This window comes from Rattus norvegicus, chromosome 6 (genome assembly GCF_021556685.1).
Source record: "Rattus norvegicus strain SHRSP/BbbUtx chromosome 6, alternate assembly SHRSP_T2T, whole genome shotgun sequence".
Lineage (NCBI taxonomy): Eukaryota > Metazoa > Chordata > Mammalia > Rodentia > Muridae > Rattus > Rattus norvegicus.
In genome coordinates, this window is record NC_141539.1 from 18,327,396 (window position 1) to 18,347,907 (window position 20,512).

Genomic DNA, 20,512 nt, shown 5'->3' on the forward strand with positions numbered 1-20,512 from the left:
ACTCTATGTTTATCTACATCCTTACTAATTTTCTGCTCCAAATGTTTAATTTGGAAAATATTAAGAAGAAAAACAGGGCTTTAAGAAATTAATCAAGAAATATCAAACAAGAGCGTTTAAGAATATCAGTATTTTTGGCCAGAGAGATTTTAAGACAATTTCTCACAAGTAAATTGAGAAAAACTGCCAATTCTATAGATCTACTTCTAGTGGTGGCTTCTAATTGTCTGGCTGTATGTACTGGAATGGTTCACAAAATCTCAACATTTCATTTGCCTCATAAGTGAATTGAAGATGTCAAATTCTAGGCCTACTGAAGGCATGTTCATGTTGGGGAAACAGAGTTCACATTATTTTTTACAACCCCTATCAACAGCATCCTACCACCACCTCATCTAGGCATAAGGTATGTGAGGATAGGTCCGTTCACAGCTGTTTCCATTTGTACTTGTTTGCATTGTCTGGAAGCTGTCCTTATGCACATACCAAGTAGCATCCATTTGTCCAGTTTACTTAAACATCATAGCATGTCCAAAAGTAACTTAATCACCCACGTATTTTATAAAGTGGAAGTGTTTAGTTTTTCTCTTTTTCAATTGGATAGTCTATGTATTTACATTTCAAATGTTATCCCCATTCATCTTTTCCCCCTCTCATTCCTCCCTCCCCTGCTTCTATGAGGATGCTCCCTCTCCTACCCACTCACTCCCACCTTAATACAGTGGCATTCCCCTACACTGGGGAAATGAGCCTTCACAGGACCAAGGGCCTCTCCTCCCATTGGTGCTCAACAAGGACATCTCTGCTACATATGCAACTGGAGCCATGTGTACTCTTTAGTTGATGGTTTAGACTTGGGAGCTCTGGGGAGTCTGGTTGGTTGTAGGCATTCACATCTGAATTTGTCAAGTTCAGGCAGAGCCTCTCAGGAGACAGCTATAACAAATCCCTGTCAACAGGCACTTCTTGGCATCCACTAATGGTGTTTGGGCTTAGTGTCTTTATATAAGATGGATCTCCAGGTGGGTCAGTCTTTGGATAGCCTTTCCTTCAGTCTCAGCTTCATACTTTGTCTCCACATTTTTTTTGACAAGAGTAGTCTTTGACTATTGTGTCAATGTTTTCTATGGTATCTTCTGCCCCTGAGATTCTCTCTTCTATCTCTTGTATTCTGTTGGTGATGCTTGCATGTATGACTCCTGATCTCCAGGGTTGTCTCCCGTTTTGCTTACTTTATTGTTTCTATTTCCATTTTTAGATCCTGTATGGTTTTATTCAATTCCTTCACCTGTTTGGTTGTGTTTTTCTATAACTCCTTAAGGGATTTTTTTGTGTTTCCTCTTTAAGGGCTTCTACTTGTTTACCTGTGTTGTCCTACATTGCTTTAAGGGAGTTATTTATGTCTTTCTTAAAGTCTTCTATCATCATCATGAGATGTGATTTTTAAATCCAAATCTTGCTTTTCTAGAGTGCTGGGGTAGCCAGAATTTGCTGTTATGGGAGGACTGTGTTCTGATGATGCCAAGTAGTCATGGTTTGTGTTGCTTAGGTTCTTGTGCTTGCCTCTTGCCATCTGGTTATGTCTGATATTAGTTGATCTTGCTGTCTCTGACTGGAGCTTGTCCCTCTTGTCGGCCTGTGAGCCTATAAGCCTGTGATCTTAGGAATGAGAGCACTCTTGGGAGACCAGCTCTCTCAGAGCAGGATTTGGGTCCAGAAGGCTGTGGACAGTCTTAGTTCTGGGTGCAGATGGAGTCTAGAAGGATCCTGTCCTAGGCTGCTTGGCAATTCCTGGGCCCTGTGTGTTCTTGGAATGTCCCTCTTTGGATAGTTAGTGGAGAGAATGTGAGGTTTTTTTCACCTATAGACTTAGAAATGAGTGCACTCCTGGGATACCAGCTCTCCCTCTGCAGGCAGATAGAGACTAGAAGAGTCCTGTCCCACTTCCATATTTTTTAATTGGATATTTTATTTATTTATATTTCAAATGTTATCCCCTTTCCTGAATTTCCCTCTGGAAACACCCTATCACATCCTTCCTCTCCCTGAATCTATGAAGTTTCTCCCCCACCCATCCACTCCCACATCACTACCCTGGCATTCCCCTATACTGAGGCATCCAGCCTTCACAGGACCAAGGGCTCCTCCTCCCATTAATGCCCAACAAGGCTATCCTCTGCTGCATATTCAGCTGGAGCCATGGGTCACTCCTGTCTAAAGGAAATAACTAGACAAAGTGTGGAGCAGAGACTGAAGGAAAGGCCATCCAGAGACTACCACACCTGGGGATTCATCCCATATACAGACATCAAGCCCAGACCCTACTGTGGATGATAAGAAGTGCTCGCTGACAGGAGCCTGATAAAACTGTCTTCTGAGAGGCTCTGCCAGAGCCTGATACATACAGAAGTGGATGCTCAGAGTCCACCATTGGACTGAGCATGGGGATCCCAATGGAGGAATTAAGGCAAGGACTGAAAAGGCTAAAGGGGTTTGTAACCCCACAGGAATAGCAACAATATCAACTAACTATACCCCTCAGAGCTCCCAGGGATTGAACCAGCCATGCTGGGGGTTGGGGGGTTGCCCAGGCATTAGTCTTCTTTCCCACCGTTGATTCGTCTTGAAGCAGCAGAGGAGGAAGAGCGTTGGCGGAGGGTAAGACTTTGTCTTGCATGGACTGACCCTGGGCTCCAACTGCATATGTAGCAATGAATAGCCTAGTAAGAGCACCAGTGGAAAGGGAAGACCTTGGTCCTGCCAAGACTGAACCCCCAGTGAACGTGATTGTTTCGGGGAGGGTGGTAATGGGGATAGGATGGGGAGGGGAACACCCACATAGAAGGGGAGAGGGAGGGGTTAGGGGGATGTTGGCCTGGAAACCTGGAAAGGGAATAACAATCGAAATGTAAATAAGAAATACCCAAGTTAATAAAGATGGAGAAAAAAAAAGAAATGAGATATGTAAGACTTTGTCTTACTAGATATTTAGGGTTGCTGTATAATAAGTTTACTTATCTAAGTCTAAGTTACTATGTTATTGTAGCTGATTTACTTATCTGTGTCTAAGTTACTATGCTCTGCTATTGTAACTGACCCACCCTTTGTGTTCCTCTGAGGCCACAAACTGCAGTGTCTGGCATTTAGCACCTCATTCTAAAACAGCAGGAGATAAAGTAGAGGATTACTTGCTAGAGACCTTCCCCTTTTGTTTCTACGCCTCTTGCTTGTCAGGCTAGGAGGGAGTTTGGAGCAATAAACTTTATTGAACCAAGAGAAGTGGCTTGCAGAAGGAAAAACTTTTACATAGGCAAATATGCATAAAATTATATAAGTTCATATACAGAATCAGGAATGTGCATTTATTCATTTCCACTCATACCAGTTGGGTCCAGCTAACATACATTCTCACAATTACAAACGTACACACACATCCACATGCATATGGAGCAAAAGACCAAGCACCTTTGCAGAAAGAACTCACTCATTCTGGATGAAAGATGAACTCCAATCTTTATTGCATAGAAAAAGAATTGGCTTCTATCCTTTTAATGATAAATGAATTAAACCCAAGTTTGTAAGAGGAAAGACTTGTTTCTTTTAATAAGACTAAATCTGCATTGCTATTGAGAAATGACCTGTTCTGTCCCATGGTAAGGGAAAACCTGCCTGCTCCTTCTGCTCTCTCCAGCTTTTTTTCCCCCTTTCCTCTGCATTCTGCACATTGCTCTCTTATGTTACCTATAGTTTCTAAGTTATTCCACTCTGCATTTCTTCTCGGCCCAGATCTTTTTAGCTCTGTTCTCCTTAACTCAATTTAGCTCAGTTCTCCTTCATTCAGTCCTGACTCTTCAGCCCAGTCCCTTCCAGTTCAGTTCTTCTGTCTATCTACTCTTTGTCCTCAGCACTTAAACATCTTTCAGAATACATAATCACATGTTACAAAGTTCATCACAAGTTCATATGAAAGATCAAATCATAAATTTAAATAGAAGTTTACAACAGAGAATGTTTACATGCATATCCATCAGGAATAATTATCTGGCTAACCATCCATCACCTGTCACAGCTTCACAGGTTCACTGAAGGTTTAAAATCATAACTGAGTTATTAATGAAATTTTGTATAGATAAACCCAGTCAACATTTTACCCTCTGTCCTAGCACCTATAATAAATCATTAGTTCCCTTTTTATGACCTTTGGTTAATTGTTTTACAACCACTTGGAATGTGCTTTGAGTAGGAGAAAGTCTGGTTACTGTCTAAGAGCAATTAACTGGTGACACCTGGGACACTGGCAGAGTTTTCACTGCAGTTTTGACTATCAGAAAGAGACTTAATAGCCGTCCCACTATAAAAGAGCTTAATAATCACTGGCATAATTTTAGGAATTCTTATAGGATCATCATTAAGACTTAAGGAGTCATCTATTTGTCTATATGGCATCACTATGAGACAGTACATCTTCATAGATCTGCAGATAGCTAATCTAAATGGGTGTGCTATTACTTAATGATTGTTATATATGTCTAATAATAATAACAACAACAGAAAAAGCATTTTAATAGCAGGAATCTTTCCTAAAATGAATCCCTTACAGCTTTGCTTAATAAAGGTGAACCAGTCACAGATTATATAATAATCTGAGGTTGGCCATCTAAGGATCACCTGCTAGTTATTAGCTTGTCTCATTATGGCTCCGGACATCCCAACCAAAGAGTGCACGTGGAGTGACTCACGTATTATTTGAGTGTATAAAATGATAGCTTTATGATCCTATTCTGTCTATATTATCATTGTTCTCAACAGATATTAAGCTTGGTGCCTCATAATTTGGGATATGCTCTATGTGTGATTCCTGTGAGTTGATTCTGTGCACTACTGCAATTACAATCTTCCTACTGGAAGACATACATGAAATATATATTTACCTGTGTTCACTGTTAGGAGAAGGCAAGTATGTGTCACAGCAGACTCATTACCTGCATTACTGGATTTGTATTGTTATTCAAGCACTAAGTGCTGGATAATCAGAGGCATTGTTTATGTGAGAAGACCCTCAAGTTGATGAAAGTAAACAGTGATAATTAAGGAACTGCAAACCAGGTCAGCAACCCACAGTTCAATGTTTCCACATCATGAACTACTTTCTCATCCAGGTACTTATATCACCATTTATTTCCACATCAAATATTTTTGAGCACCTACAATGTATTAAAAATTATGCAAGTCACGGTTATTAGAAGCTACAGACTCTGAGTTGGCACATGCTATGAATCTCACTTTAATTTTCCATTTTTTGAGATGTGTTTGATAAAATGATAGCATTTAATTTTGTGCTGCTCAGAAACTCCATTAGTATAAACTATATTTCATTTCTGCTTGTTAAGACCATAAGCTGTAACATTTAAATGAAAAATTGACTGTTATATATTTTAATTAAAATAGATAGCATAGAATGACATAAAATATAATGCAGTGTTTATATAACAATGTGTTCATTGATAAAGATCTGTCCTGTGCAGTACATTCTGTCTTTTCTGTATGAAGAACTATAAAATTAGTTTTAACATTAAGACATAAGACCATGCCTTTGCTTTTTAAATATCTTTTGAATACTGTAGCAAGTGGCTATGTGTTTGATCATTGACATTATATGCTTTCAAATTCTAAGGAAATTTACTTTACTTGGGAGACTTAGTAATAAAATGTACATGTGTAGAAGAGCTGGCCAATCGGTTAAAGTGATAGGCTGCTAAAATATACAGCTTAATAGCATAGTATTATTAAATTATGTATGCTAAATTATAAGAATCATTAAATTCCCTTGATTTTATTTGCATAAAGGTCCAAATCTTATCTTTTTTGTTTACTTCATTGGAACCTAACGTGTCTAGACACAGAGTAGATGCTTAATAACCATTGCTCATTTAAATATAATTGAATGCTTATATTAGTAAGTGAACCCTATAATTAGAAAACTAAAAAAACTTGAAAAAGAGACCAGGCCTAGTAGTGCACACTTCATTTTAATTTTTAAAATATATTCTATTTTATTTGTTTTTGAATTTTAAATGGTTTATGTTGCATTCATTACTTTACTGGTGACTTTGACATTCCCTGAAGAATTAGAGTGATTGCAGGCTTTTCAGTAACATACAAAACTCTTAACATCTTATACTTAAAGCTAGTAAAAAATATTATTAGAAATAAAACACTACTGAGCTGGCTTTGAGCAAGATGTGCCGTTAAGGTGATTTAGAGAAAGATCAGAAACAAGAGAATTGTAGGTCAGACATATAGTAGTAAGGAAATGAGAAAGGTCAAAGAATGCTTTGAAGATGAGCTGGAACAGAGGTGCAAGACACAGAAAGATGTGAAGCAATTGAACCAGGCCTTCCTTAGCTTGATGGAGAAGCTCTTCTGAAGGTTGATTTCAGGACCTGGGACAGACCCCAAAATATCTATCGTTTAATGTATCTACTTGTTATGTGCCACTTCTACTCTAATGTGAATTCATTTAAGATCCAAAGCTAGTATGGTACTAAAAAATCATGAAAACAACTCCACCTAATGCTTGGTGGTGGGTCTCTGCATATGTTTCTATCAGATGCTGGGTAAAGCCTCTTTGATAATGGTTATGCTAGGCTCCTATCTGCAAGTGTAATAGAATGTCAGGGCTGGGCAGCCTCTCATGGCATGGGTCTCAAGCTGGGCTAGTTGGTCACTCCCTCAATTTATCTTCCATATTACCTCTGTATATTGTGTAGGCAGGACAAACTGTAGATCAAAGTTTTTGTGGGTGGGTTGGTGTCCCAAGTCCTTCATTGGAAGTCTTTCTGGGTTACAGGAGATGGCCAGTTTAAGCTCCATATCCTCTGTTTCTAGGAGTCTTTGCTAGAGTCATGCTCATAGATATCTGGGAGTTTCTTTTGCCCTAGGTTTCTAGCTCCTCTCAGAAATACACCTCTTCCAATCCAGTTGTCTCAGTACTCTCTTCCTCTGTGCTCCTCCAGTTGATCCTTTCTGTTTCCATCTCTACCCTTGCCCTGCAGGCTTAGATTTTTTAAAACCTATTTTTACTAAGGGTTCTCAAGTGCTTTGACCCCCATTCTTGTTCATTGTCCAAAGGTAGGGGAGAAAAGGTGGTAAATAAGACAAGGGGATGTAGACTTGTTTAGATGTAGTTCTTTGGGATGATTCCAATCTCTGTCTGTCAGGATACCAGCAGTACAGCTCAGTAGTGTCAGAATACCAAATGCAATTCAGCACCAATGGCATGATCTGGCAGAAACCATCAGTCTTCCACCAAATCAGCATGAGTTAGCAGGAGTAACCAGAATCAGCCTGGATACCAGGAAAAACTCTCTGTTGTGATTCTCTCAAAATGAAGATTAGTGAAGATGAAAACTTGAGATGAACTATCTATGTAAGTGCACTGTCATTGTCCATTGAGTCCTATTTAATACTCTCTCCAAACATCTGTGTCCTCATATGGGTCTTGTCTCAACAAAACGCTGCATGAGTCTGCATTCTGTGACATATCCAGAAACTTTTACTTCACTGCCCAGTCTCCTCCCTCTATCAACCACAATGTCTATTTCCCCTTCTCATTTAGATTCAAAGGTGCACCCTTTGAATTTCTCTTGTAACTTAGCTTCTTTAGATCTGTTGATTGTAGTATTCTTATTCTTTACTTTACGGCTAATATTCACTCATAAGTGAGTACATAACGTGTTTATCTTTCTGGATCTGGACTATATCACTCCAGATGCTCTTTTGTAATTCCATCCATGTGCCTGCAAATTTTATGATGTCATTGCTTTTAATAACTGAATAATACTCCATTGTGTAAATGTGCCACATGTTCATTATCTGTTTTTTTGTTGTTGTTGTTGTTGTTGTTGAGGGACATCTAGGTTTTTCCAGTTTCCATCTATTATGCATAAAGCTGCTATGAACATAGTTGAACAAAAGTACTCATAGAATAGTGGTGCATCCTTTGGATATATGTCGAGGAGTAGTATAGCTGGGTCTTGAGGTAGATCTATTCTCATTTTTCTGAGAAACTGCCATATTGATTTCCAAAGTGGCTGTGCAAGTTTGCATTCCTACCAACAATTAAAGAGTGTTCTCCTTATTTCACATTCTCATCAGTATGAGCGTGCATTTTTTATCTTATCCATTTTGACAGGTGTAGGCTGAAATCTCAGGGTCATTCAATTTGACTTGCATTTTCCTGCTGACTATAATGAAGTTGACTTGGGGCCTTAGGGACCATATACATGCTGCTTCGTTCATGGAATTATTTTTGTTGCTGTTGTTTGTTTTTAAGAGAGAAAAGATTTATTTGAATTCTGAATTCAACAATCATAGGCAGGGAAGTCAAACATGGCAGCAGCTCACATTGTATCCACAATGAGGAATCAGAGCTGAATGAGTTTATGTTCTTGCTTGGCTCCCTTTTTCTACTTATATCGTCGAGTATCCCAACAAGGGTATAGTGTACACAGTGTGGGAAGTCTTTCTACCTCAATTAATGAAGTCAGGAGAATTTTCCACAGGAATGACCAGAGGCACATTTACTATGTGGATCTAGATTCTATCAAATCTATAACACTATCGCTATTGCCCAAGGTTTGACAAAGTTAAATATCAATGAGTTTGCTGGAAGTATATTCACAGCCATGGAAGGAGATGTCCATAGGAGAGTTGGAAGACAAAGAGCACTTAGTGAAGGGGCATGTTCTGGAGGAGGAAATCCAGTGAGGGGCCGCAGTTCCCAAAGCTGCCTTAGTATCTCTGTGGAAGTGATAATATGGCAGACCTTCATGCATGATATCCTCAGTACTCGAGTTTGAAATCTTGGTAGTTAAGTTATGATGGAAATGGCAGTTCAGTATGAAGAATACATGCTTGTATTCTTCACATTTGTGCAAGCTTCTTCAGCAATTTATCTGCACCAATCCCTCTGAATAGATCCTGAGATTTCTTTACTGACGGCTATGACCTCTTTGGTGCAATAGAAAACAGTTAAAGTCTGCACAAGGCATAACTGTGACTATAACAACAATGTTAATATTTGCTAGTTGGTTTTGTAATAATGAGCAAGATTCTAACACACACAAGCTTTGGCTTTTTTTTTTCATTGCTACGCTTGCAAAAGCTACCCTTCACTGCTTGGTGTCTATAGGAGAAATGTGAGATAGCTATAAAAGTGCCTGATGTTTTGTGGCTGCTATTTTTTTCCTCCCAAGCCTTACCTCAAGAGACTTATTTCACCTTGGAGATTTATTTTTCCTTTGCTGTTTCAGCTTGTCAAGAATTCATGACCATTAGAAAGATCGTTTACAGAACTAAAGCCCATAAAATGTGCCATTTAAACAATACTCATTAGAAATATCAATCACTGTATGTTCTAACAAAGAAAATATCAGAAGTATTGTGCATGACAAAGCATTTTGCTAGGCAACAGCCCATTATGTTTCACATTTATATTCAGGGAAGATAGAGTGGCTATTATTTGTCAGTGTGATCGCCGACTGCTCTGAGCCCGGGTTGGTTATCGTCCTCCTCTCCACATATTGAGATCCTGAGTATTTTATAGATGTCGGCCATAGCCTGACTTAAGCAAGTCCAGTTATAGACTACCCAATAGGTCCATTTCCTTGCATTATTTATACTTCATTTTACAAAATGATACAAGTTGAGTGCTTGCAAGGCTTACTTAAAACATTTCTTTCTGTCTGAAAAGTAGACTGTGGTGAGTTGTGCTTGTCACATAGAGACACTTGAATGAGGGGACTCACACAGTTAATTTAATTATGACACACACATATTAAGTGAGGTATTTCACATAGTTAACTTAGAGGAGGTCTGGTGCCCTTGGACTCTCAACACTCTGTAGTATACATCTTCCCATAAAAGGTACTGCAGCATCCCAGAAGCCAGAAGGAAAATTTAAGGCATAAATCACATTACATGATTCCCTTAGTTAAATTCTTACTGGCTTCACATTATACTTAAGTTCTAGTTTTCTGTCCATTGCTGTGACCAATATCAATGCCAAAAGAAACAGAGGAAGAAAGGTGTAGTCTATCATTGAGGGAAATCAGAGTAGGTATCTGGGCAGCCACTTGAAGCAGGAACCATGGAGTAACACTTCTTTCTGGCTTTCTTACTGGCTTCTGCTTAGGGAGTTTTCTTACATTGCCCAGAAAAATCTGCCCAAGGAATGGTGCTACTCACAGTGGGCTGGACCCTCATACTTTAATTAACAATCAAGATAATATCTCACAGCCATGCCTACAGATCAACAACTACAGTTCTGGTAGTTTCTCAGTTAAGGCTTTCCTTCTCATATGACTCTAGGCTGTGACATTTAAAGCTAACCTAGAGTAAGTAGGAATAAAAATTAAGCTTGTTCTAATCTTAAGACCCTACCAAATCTATCTATCTTTTTTTTGGGGGGGGTTCTGATCATCACTTCTCCCATTATAAGTTCCTTGAATGTGCAAAAGTTTTCCATTGTAGAATAGGTCTTTCTGTTCTCCTTGTCTAGAGCACTGTGGATCCACTTTTCCCGCCATTTGTCATGGAACTCAATCTCAGCTCAGCATCCTTTGATCTGAGAGCTTTTCTGATCCTGTCTAGGTTAGTCACTCTCACTCCTTCACTCCTCAGCAAGCACATCTTTGCACATTACCTTCTTCACAGTCCCAGTAATGATTCTATTTATGCTTTATTACCCATGCCCCTCCAGGCTGTAACTTTCATAATAATTGGAGACTTTTGCGTCTTATTTGGTGTTGGATTGATTGCCTCCTATGGGATATGGCCAAGTCAGAACTTCAGCACACATTTGAAAGAAAGAGTTGCAGAAATAATGCAAATAGGGATGGAAAATGACTGGAAAAGGGATCCTGAATTTATCACCACCATATTCAGATACCTAATACACAATCTTTTCTTAGTTATTAGTGATTTTATGAGAGAAGGGACTTTGAAATTGTAGTAGCTGATGATTTCAAATTTATTTGCTCCTTCCTTGATAAGAGCAATGGCCAGTATACAAAATATGATTATCTGTGACCCAACACATGTGTGTGGGTGTGTACCTGCATGCATAAGTGGGTGTTGGCACCTGTGTTCTTTGTAGTTTATATCCTACTTCTGAGGTTCATACATGTTGGTTTAGAATTGACTCTGAGAAAATACCAGGCAAATGAACATAAATTAGAGACTCTGAATTGAATAAATCTTTTCTTAATGCTTAGAATCAAAATTCTTTCTCAAAATAGTTGGAACTAATAATGATACTAATCTCTTGAATGTTCAAGTGTAATTCAGTTAGAAATTATTTTCAAGGACAGGTTCTAAATCTATTTTATGTATCAAAGCTGCTTAAGTTTAACAAGTATGTCTTTGATGGATACTGACTGCATCAGTCAAAATATCCTTCATGCAAGTTATTGGAATATGACTTACTCTGTAATAGGCTAAAGGAAAAAAAAAGAATCATGATCTGAGACCTCAAGGGATGGGAGTGAAAGAAGAGGGCAAATGCCTGCTTCATCCCCAATGGAAATCTCATTGCAGTAGACCACCTGACAGTTCAGACTCCCGAACTTGCCTCGTGGCTTTCCACTCTGAGGAAATGGCACTTGTATAATTTATATGATAAAAGACTACAAGATTAAAATTTTCTATTAGAAAATAACATAAAACCTCAATTGTTATTTACTCACGGTGAATGCAGAATGAACTCTATTCTATGCACTTCACAGTGCACAACAAGACTGCATGCACAAAGAGACTCACCATTACTTTTCAATGAATTTAACAAAAATAAGGCTACATTTACAAACTTCCTAAAATAGATGAAGACATATCATGAGCACATGATGGAGCATGACGTTTGCTTGTGGCTGATGAACACACATGCCAAGATTGTTGAAATCCAAATTAAATGCAAAGGACAATTACTTTTTCAGATGTCTTCTAATTTCACACAACCAAATAATTATCCAGAGTTTAGGCCACCCAGTGAGGGAAAAATGGAAATTCCATTTATTCTTCATGAAGTTTTAGGAGTTTAGCAATGCATTTTGGCAAAAATTTAGTTGCTGACCCTCCAATATATAGCTCTTTGGACATTTGTTAAATTTCAAACTTTATCATGCATTACCAATGATGCATTGTTCAGCTCCATTTGTATCTCACTGTTATTTTCTTTTCCCCTATTTAACAATGTGAGATTGTCTAGCCTCCTTCTATTCAACTTCAGCCAGATTTATGCTGTAGATTAAATTTAATTGGGAGAAAATATTTACATGGTACATTGGGAAATAATTCAAAAGGCTAGATAAAGTTTTATTTTACTATCTGCTATTTATATTTTATACCAAACATTTCAAAGTTTCCACAGTTTCATTTTTTTCTTTAATTTTATAAAGTGACTGCATAATGTCAATTATACAAGTTAATCCTAAGTAACTCTGAAACAACATTGTTTAAATGGACTGTTTAGTTTGGTTTTCTGAATGGCAGTTTTTGATTCAAATTGGCAATATGTCAGCATCTCCTTTAGTTCCTTCTCCTTCTCCTGACAAAGGAACTGAAAAAAATGAATGCCTTTGTCATAAGATAGAGCACAAACATGTCACATGATCCGGCTAATTGCATATGGCAGGCAATCTAAATTGGATGTGAAGGTCATTTGCTTCATTATAAGCTTTTTGATTGAAAGGCTCCACATTAAACATTTATAGAATCATGTGATATTTTAAGTTTTGTCTGTAGCTGGCATTGTTGAAACAGATCCACTCCTGTGTGTTTCCTCCTTTCTCTTGACAGTATGTCTCTTGTAAAACAGACTTCATGATGCTTCCAGCAGACTTCTTACATGGAAATCTTGAAAAGATTCTTGTGGAGAATTTATTTTCCTTTTTTTAAGGAAAAGCAAAGCAGAACGTAAACATTGCCCTCCTGACAAAAACAAAACAGGGATGACAGGTTTCAGGCCCCATGGAACTGACCCCATCCGGGGCTCAAATTTCAAACAGAAACATGTGCTTTGTGTGTATTTTAGAGCTAGACACGGGAAATTGATTGATAGATGTTCTATGTTAAAAATAGAAACTGTTTATGTGGTGATTAATATTGTCAACATGTCAGCACCTGGGAATACCTGGGATACAGACTTTTAGGCATGCCCATGAGTACTTAGATGGGCTTAGCCTCTGCCCTGACTGTTGGGATTATCTTGATTAGTCTAATTGTAGTGAGAACTTCCATCCTTAAAGTAAGTGGTAGCATTCCCATGGGGCAGGAAGGGGCTTGGTCTGAATAAAAGAGAAAACCAGATGAGCACCAGTATTCACTATTTCCTGCTTCCTCTGAGCGAGGATGCAGCAGGATTATCTGCTTCAAGCTCCCACCACCCAGATCCCCTGCTATGATGATGAACATTACTTTAGAACTGGGAGTCAAAACCATTTCTACACTAGGTTGCTTTTGTTGGATATTTTAGCACAGCAATAGGCAAGTAACTAAGACTCATGATAAAACATGACGTTCCATTTTGTCTTTACTTCTGAATTACAAATGTAGAAGTCTCGAATTTCCATTCAACCTTTCAAGTTCTAATACTATATAGCAGACCCCAACTCCTGGGTTCTAACTTACAGTCCTGCTGACCTCATTCATCATATGACCTTGATGCATACTAGATTCAGTATTAGAGTAACCTGGCTTGTTACAGTGAAAGTAATCTTAATGCATATGGATTAATGGATTGTTTTTTTAAATTTATGCTTAAAGAGAAAAGAAACCCTTTCCAAGTTCAGTTCGATAGACATGTAGGAACTTAGATGTCTTGTTCAACTGTTAGAGCTTCTTAGTCAATGTTTTCTCACCCATAAAGTGTGTTAATTTCTTTAGAAGGCCAATGTTGTCTCCCCAAATTGAGGAGGGTCACAAAGGAAGGCTCTTAACACAGGAAGAAAATGTCCTCATTCCTCCTAAAGTTCCTTACCTTGATGAAGTCCAGGTGGCAGAAATTCCCTGGTGCTCATTGCCTTCCTGTCTGAAATTGATCTCTCAGGCTGTGATGGCTATTCAGTTGTCAACTCAACTATCTCTGGAATGAGCTACAATCCAGGAACGGAAGGCACATCTGTGAGAAAGTTACTGCTTGGTTTGAAGTGGGTGAATTTATGTCTAGTCCGGCCCTTTGAGGTGGAAAGACAACACACCTTTGGCCTGGACCTTGAGGCAGGAGGATACACCTTTAATATGGGCCATGGACCTTCTGCTAGATAAGAACATGGGAAGAAAGGACAGTTTGGCTCTACAGCCGATGCCCTTGCCTTGCTAGCACATCCATTTCTTCACTGAGATTAGAACATATTTCTTCAGGATGTGTCTTTCACAGAAGATCAGCTAAGACACCCAGTCTTATGGAACTGAGCAACTACTCGAGTCTTGGGCTTCCATTCACCACAGCTACTCATTAGTTGATTGTAGCTTATAAGTTGTTCCAATATATTACACACACACACACACACACACACACACACACACACACACACACACACACATTTCATAAGATCTGTGACTCTAGAGAACCCTGACTAAAACATAGGCCTTTGCAGGTAAGTGGTACCTTTTTTTTTTGGAAGTTACTGTCCTGGCAACCTCCTTATCTGGTTTTGTGGTCCTTTTAGTATTGGCCAGTATAGTAAAGGTTTCATTGTAACCAGCAGAAGACCATTGATAGTGATGTTTCATTTAAGTATTAATTTCTTTTTTAAAATCATTCCAACATCACTGAATCATGTTAAGAAGCTATAACATCTGCTAAGGGAGTAGGAAACTGATTAGAATAAATGTACATTCCTACCAAATGCACAAGAATGGTTGATATGTCTTTTTTCTAAAGAAAGAAAGAAAGAAAGAAAGAAAGAAAGAAAGAAGGAAAGAAAAAAGGAAAGAAAGAAAAAAGGACTGCCTTCATGTGTTCCATAGACCTTGGTAGAATGTGTTTTCATTTTTACTTAATTGTAGGAATTACAATTCTTCATTCTTGGACCACTTATCCATGTTATTTAGTTTTCATGAGGCTGTGTATTTTCTGTAGTTTCTATTGTTGTTGACAACCAGCTTTATATTCCATTTTGGTCATATAAAATTCAGAATGTTATTTCAGTGTTCATAAATTTATTGAATATTGTATTGTGTCTTAATACATGGGGGTGTACTTTGAAGAAAGTATCATTGCCTATGGAAAAGAATGTGTATTTGTTATTGTTTGGATGAAATGTTATGTAGGTATTTGTTGGTGAGGCCTTTTTATTGAGATTTTTACTTGGTTTATTGAGTTTTCCATTCCTAGCATTATTTAAAGTGAAGTTACAACCAGACCTGGAAGGATTGTTCTTTGCCACAGACAAGACTCTTTCTCATCATCATTATGCGTAGATCAAGCTTTTAAGGTTATGAGAAAAACCACATCTGAAGACATCCAAATGTTTCTTAGCTAATATGTCTTTGAGAAGAAGGGAGTGTGTGTGTGTGTGTGTGTGTGTGTGTGAGAGAGAGAGAGAGAGAGAGAGAGAGAGAGAGAGAGAGGCAGAGAGAGACAGAGAGAGAGAGACAGAGAATGACTGAATATGCATTTTTTTTCAATTCATAGGCTGAAGGTCCAGTGTGGTCAAAGCTGACATGATGTGATAGCTAGAAAGGCTCAGCATTATGACCTGTGCTGCTAGTGGAGATGATCATTTGAAGAAAAGAGGATGTAGGTTGGACAAGATAAGTGTATACCAAATACAATCTAGTGCTCTGATCTTCAATACATTAACACATTTATTTCAAAGAAGGAGACGTGTCTAGAGAGCTTTCTTTGCCTGATAGTGTATACTTCATCAACCAAGTACGCTAAATTATCCTCACAATACCATTCCGTGGATATAAAGTGATTTCGTCAGAAGTTCTGATTTCCCTTCAAGTATTCATTCCAAAGAGTATGAGGATATTTGCCAATTAGGGCCATGGTGTTCCAATGTAACTAATCAAACTGAATTCTAATAGACACCTGGGATAGGCCTGTGAGGCTGTCATAATTAGAAATTTGATACCATACTTTTTATCTTAATATTCTAGAAATCTAATTCCCATCTTTTGCTGAGCTGAAGGGCAAAGAATTCATTATCGAGAGCTGTCATAATAAAGTTGTACAAAATGGGGGCTTGAAATAACAGGAATTTGCTTAACAGTCATTGGAGTTTAGAAGTTCAAATATAGTTTTCTGGAGGAACTGAGAGATTCTGTTAAACACTGATCCTGTGGTTATTTGCAGTGCCTGTCCTGTGCCCTCGCTATTCTCCTGCTCTGCCTGTGTTATGGCTTGTGGGTACAGCAGGAACCCTGTGTGTAGTAGAATTTTCAGGGGGCTTGCTAAGCCCCTTTTGGTTGCAAATAAGTAGAGTGTTTCTATGTTCTCTGTAGCTAGTTCTAGCTCCCAGATTTTAACACAGGACATGTTTTATTAACAAACTGCAGACCTGTTCTCATGGCAAACATTGTGGTAAATTGTTCATCACAACCCTCCTGGACCTTCTGTCTCATCACCACCTCTCCTTTTCTGTTCTAATGGTTCTCTTCCTCCTCCCCCTCCTCCCTCTCCTCCTCCTCCTCCCCCCCTCCTCCTCCTCCCCCTCCTCCTCTTCCCCCTCCTCTTCCTCCTCTTCCACCTCCTTTTCCTCCTCCTCTTCCCCTCTCCTAACCCCTTCCTCTCCTTCCTTCTTCCTCTCTCCTCTCTCTCTCTCTCTCTCTCTCTCTCTTGTACCCTCCAATTGGAATCAGAAGTCTCACCGTGTATATAAATCAGCATTTGAATAATACAAGGATAATGTTCATACAGTGCACAAAAACACCACTCCAACAGAGTCCACTAACCTTGGCCCAGCCATCTTATGAGCCACCCCTTTTCTTTATAAATACAAAGTATCTTCTGCTAAGCATCTTTGTTGTTCTGTTAACTATAGATTGAACTCTAGAAGTACAATAGCCTTTCTTCTTTCTGTCTAGGCTCCACCCTCTTCAGTTTAAGCTGGCAGTATTTCTCTTAAAGGGCTTTAGTATTCCACCTTTTTGTATTTACTTGCTAGAGCTGTTGTAAGTCCTGAAAACTTATTGGCATATCCTAGCTCAGATTTACTTTCTCAGTTTTCAACAATAGGCATACCAAGAATCAGAGTTATTTTTTTTCTGGGGGTAGGGGATAAGGAAATACTAGGGACTCCGGCCTGTTCTTTACAATATCAGTATCTAAGCTTCATTCTCCAGTGTGACTGTTTTTAGACAGAGGGCCCAAGTATGTCATTGGATTTAAATGAAGTCCTGAGAATGGAAGCATAATTCCACAGGACAGATGGCTTTCTCAAACGAGAAAACTCTCTGTCTCTCTGTCTCACCATCTCTCCATTTCCTTCTCCCTTTCTCCTTATTTTTTCCCTCCTTTCTTCCAAGAAGGTATCATAATAGGATCACAATGAAGATGGACATCTCCAAGCCAGGAAGAGAGACCTAGCAGAAACTGAATCTATTGTTACCTTGTGAGCTCAGATTTTTTGGCTCCAGAATTTTAAGAACATATATTTTCTGTATTTTTTGTTCTTCATGCCTCTGAATTTATAGTATTTTATGACATGCTAATTTAATACAAGGAAATACCATTGTCTATGTCTTCCCTAGCTCTTTGGCTAAAGTTGCAAGTTATCCTCAGTGTTTGTTTATTTATAGATCTTCAGTCTGTCTCTGCCTTTGTTGTATGTTTCTTTCTCTTCTGTCACAAGGGTTTTAGTAATTGTATAAGGACTCATTCTAACTCACTCTTCTTAATTTGGTAACATTTGCAAAGACTCTATCTTTACAACGACAATGTTTAAAGTCCTTATATTTTTCCTTTGGGTCTACTACTATGAATTGGGATGAATTCTATTAATTATTTGGTTTTTGAAATTTAACAATACTAGGCTCATTCCAAGGACAGTATATATCTTTGGCAGCCAAGAAGAGACATTTGGTCAACAGATTATTTTGCACTAGTGAATGGAACAATAAGACAGCAGTGTACCAATTTAAAACTGTGGCCATCACTTACATATTGGAAGGAAAAAATTGACTCACGCCAAAATATGGAAAACCTGGAAGAGGAAAATAACAAACTCATTGAATTGGAATAAATGAGTACTCAAAGTGGCAAGGCTTACAGCTTGTGGACATCCTGGTAACCCCTCTCTGCAAACTCTTTCCCACAACACACATTGTGAAGTAAGACTGCCTACTTGTCCTTTACAGTGTGTGTGGTGGTTACCTGAAGAGACACAAGAGAATATTGATAGCACTATGCATTTACCTCAAACACCAAAGGCCATTTGGGGAGAGAAGAGAGTAACCAATACTCTTTTTTCTTTTACAGAATATTTTTTCATGGAATTTTGGGAAGTTTCTTATCGAATAACTTGGTATGTATGGGAGGAAAAATGGAGAGAGTCCATTTTCACTATTAAACTTCATACAAAAGCGTTGCCCAGCCTAGTGTACTTTATGTGAATTGTTTCTGACATTTTATGTCCTTAACAAACACACAAACAAACAAACCAACTCCACAAAACAAACTGGCTTCTGATGTGCTTAGCGTTGTACTTTGGAAACTTTCTACTAGGTGCCAACTTGACTTCCATTTTCCATCTTCGCAACATTGAATTGAATTTCTGCTTTAAATAGCTTCACCTAGCAAAATAACAGCAGGAAACAGTCGTCTCACACTTTCTGTCTTGACTTTTGTCAAAAAAGTTATTACTTTCCCTTTCACACTTTACTGCCTCCTTCTTGTGTCCCAATTAGGCTGGTGATCAATTTGAAACAATCATCTTCTGGTCTTTCTAGGTGACTAGGATGTCCCTAAAAATGTGAAGACTTATGATAAACTAGATATTCCTTTTGGAGGTGTAGAAAGCAATTCTGTGAGCCCAGTATTTTTGTCTTTAGGGGATTTGAAGTTGTGTTGACCTGAATTCATGTACATTGAATGTGATATTTAGAGTCAGTGTTGTACTTACTGCAGTTTTCCCAGAAAGTAAGTACAGTACAGGCTGTTTGGTTACCGTTCATTTTGACATATACACAAATAAAGTTTGGCATAAATGAAGTCTTAAGGGGCAGGAGAGAAGCTTCAGGGTTAAAAGCACTTGCAGAGAACTTACGTTTGTATTCCAGATCAGCATACAACTCACAACTGCCCATGCCTCTAGCTCCAGGGAGTTTGATAAACTCTTCCGGCCACTGGACATTGCATACACACACACACACACACACACACACACACACACACACACACACACACACGTGTATATACACACACACACACATATATATATATTTATACACACACACAATAATCACACACATAAAGCAAAAAAAGAATTAATTAAAATAGTTGTTTCAAATGTTATGTTAGTTATTTTACTATTTAATTTTTAAAAAGTCAACCTTTTGTACATGCAGTAGATGGGGCATGTACAGGAATTGAAGGTCCAGAGTTTTGAAGTTTGTGGAATTTAGGTGGAAAAAGCTGTTCAGCTGAGCTTTACGCCTGCATTATTTAGTTTCACTCTTCAATTTTTAATCAAAAAAGTCGAAATTCAAATATAATTAGAAGATTTTACCTTTTCTCTTTTCTCTTTTCTCCCTCCAACGCTTCCCTTGCTTTCTCTCAAGTTGACCTGTTTCCTTAATTATTATTTATATGAAATATATACTCAGTCTGCAGAATATTTTTTGCATGTATATGACTTCAGAGTTGACCACTAGGTATTTAATTGTTGTTACATCACCCTTCATTAAACAAGCACCCACTGAGCCTGTTTTGATGATTCCTAATTTGTAGTGGGCTGGCCTAATGCTACTTGTATTCTAATGCTAATTTCGGATGACCCTGCCCCAGTTAATTGTGAATGGCAAATAAAGATGCCAACTGCCAATATCTAGGTAGAAGAGACATAGGTGGGGTTGAGGTTTCACAGGCATGGGGAGAGGACAACAAGGAGGGAAGGAGGAGGAAGAACCCACCATGGAATAGAAGAAGATGCAGGAGAGGAGAAGGAGAAACAGCAATGTGTTAAAAGAGAGGAGAGTATGACCCTGGGGGGTGCCCAATAGGAGCTAAGAGCAGCCCAGATGAAACAAAGTAATATCTCAGGGTTATTGAAAGAAAAATAGATTCTAATAGCATTGAGGGTAGGCAGCTGCTTAGGGTATATTGTAAATATAAAGGCTGAATACGTCTTTCTTCTGGGAACCTAATGAACAAGGCTGAGTAGAAGACCCAGCCCAGGAGTTTACATAATTTTTAACACTAATTCTTATAGGAAAAATATAGTCTTAACCAGAAAGCAGTGCTCAATGGCAAATAATGTATCTAAGTTTTTCAGCAAATAGTCCAGTA

The 20,512-nt window shown here is 38.4% G+C and overlaps 1 long non-coding RNA gene across 4 annotated transcripts in view; it reads left to right on the forward strand.

Annotated features, from left to right (window-relative positions):
* Positions 1-20,512, forward strand: part of LOC102552412 (uncharacterized) — a 490,342-nt gene that overhangs the window by 260,247 nt on the left and 209,583 nt on the right. For 3 of the 4 annotated variants that reach the window (XR_015622771.1, XR_015622774.1, XR_015622773.1), the window contains one exon: positions 18,485-18,530. The exons of the other annotated variant lie outside the window; for it this stretch is intronic. This is a non-coding gene — a long non-coding RNA (uncharacterized LOC102552412). The remainder of the gene's footprint in view (positions 1-18,484; positions 18,531-20,512) is intronic. 4 annotated transcript variants of the gene reach the window in all.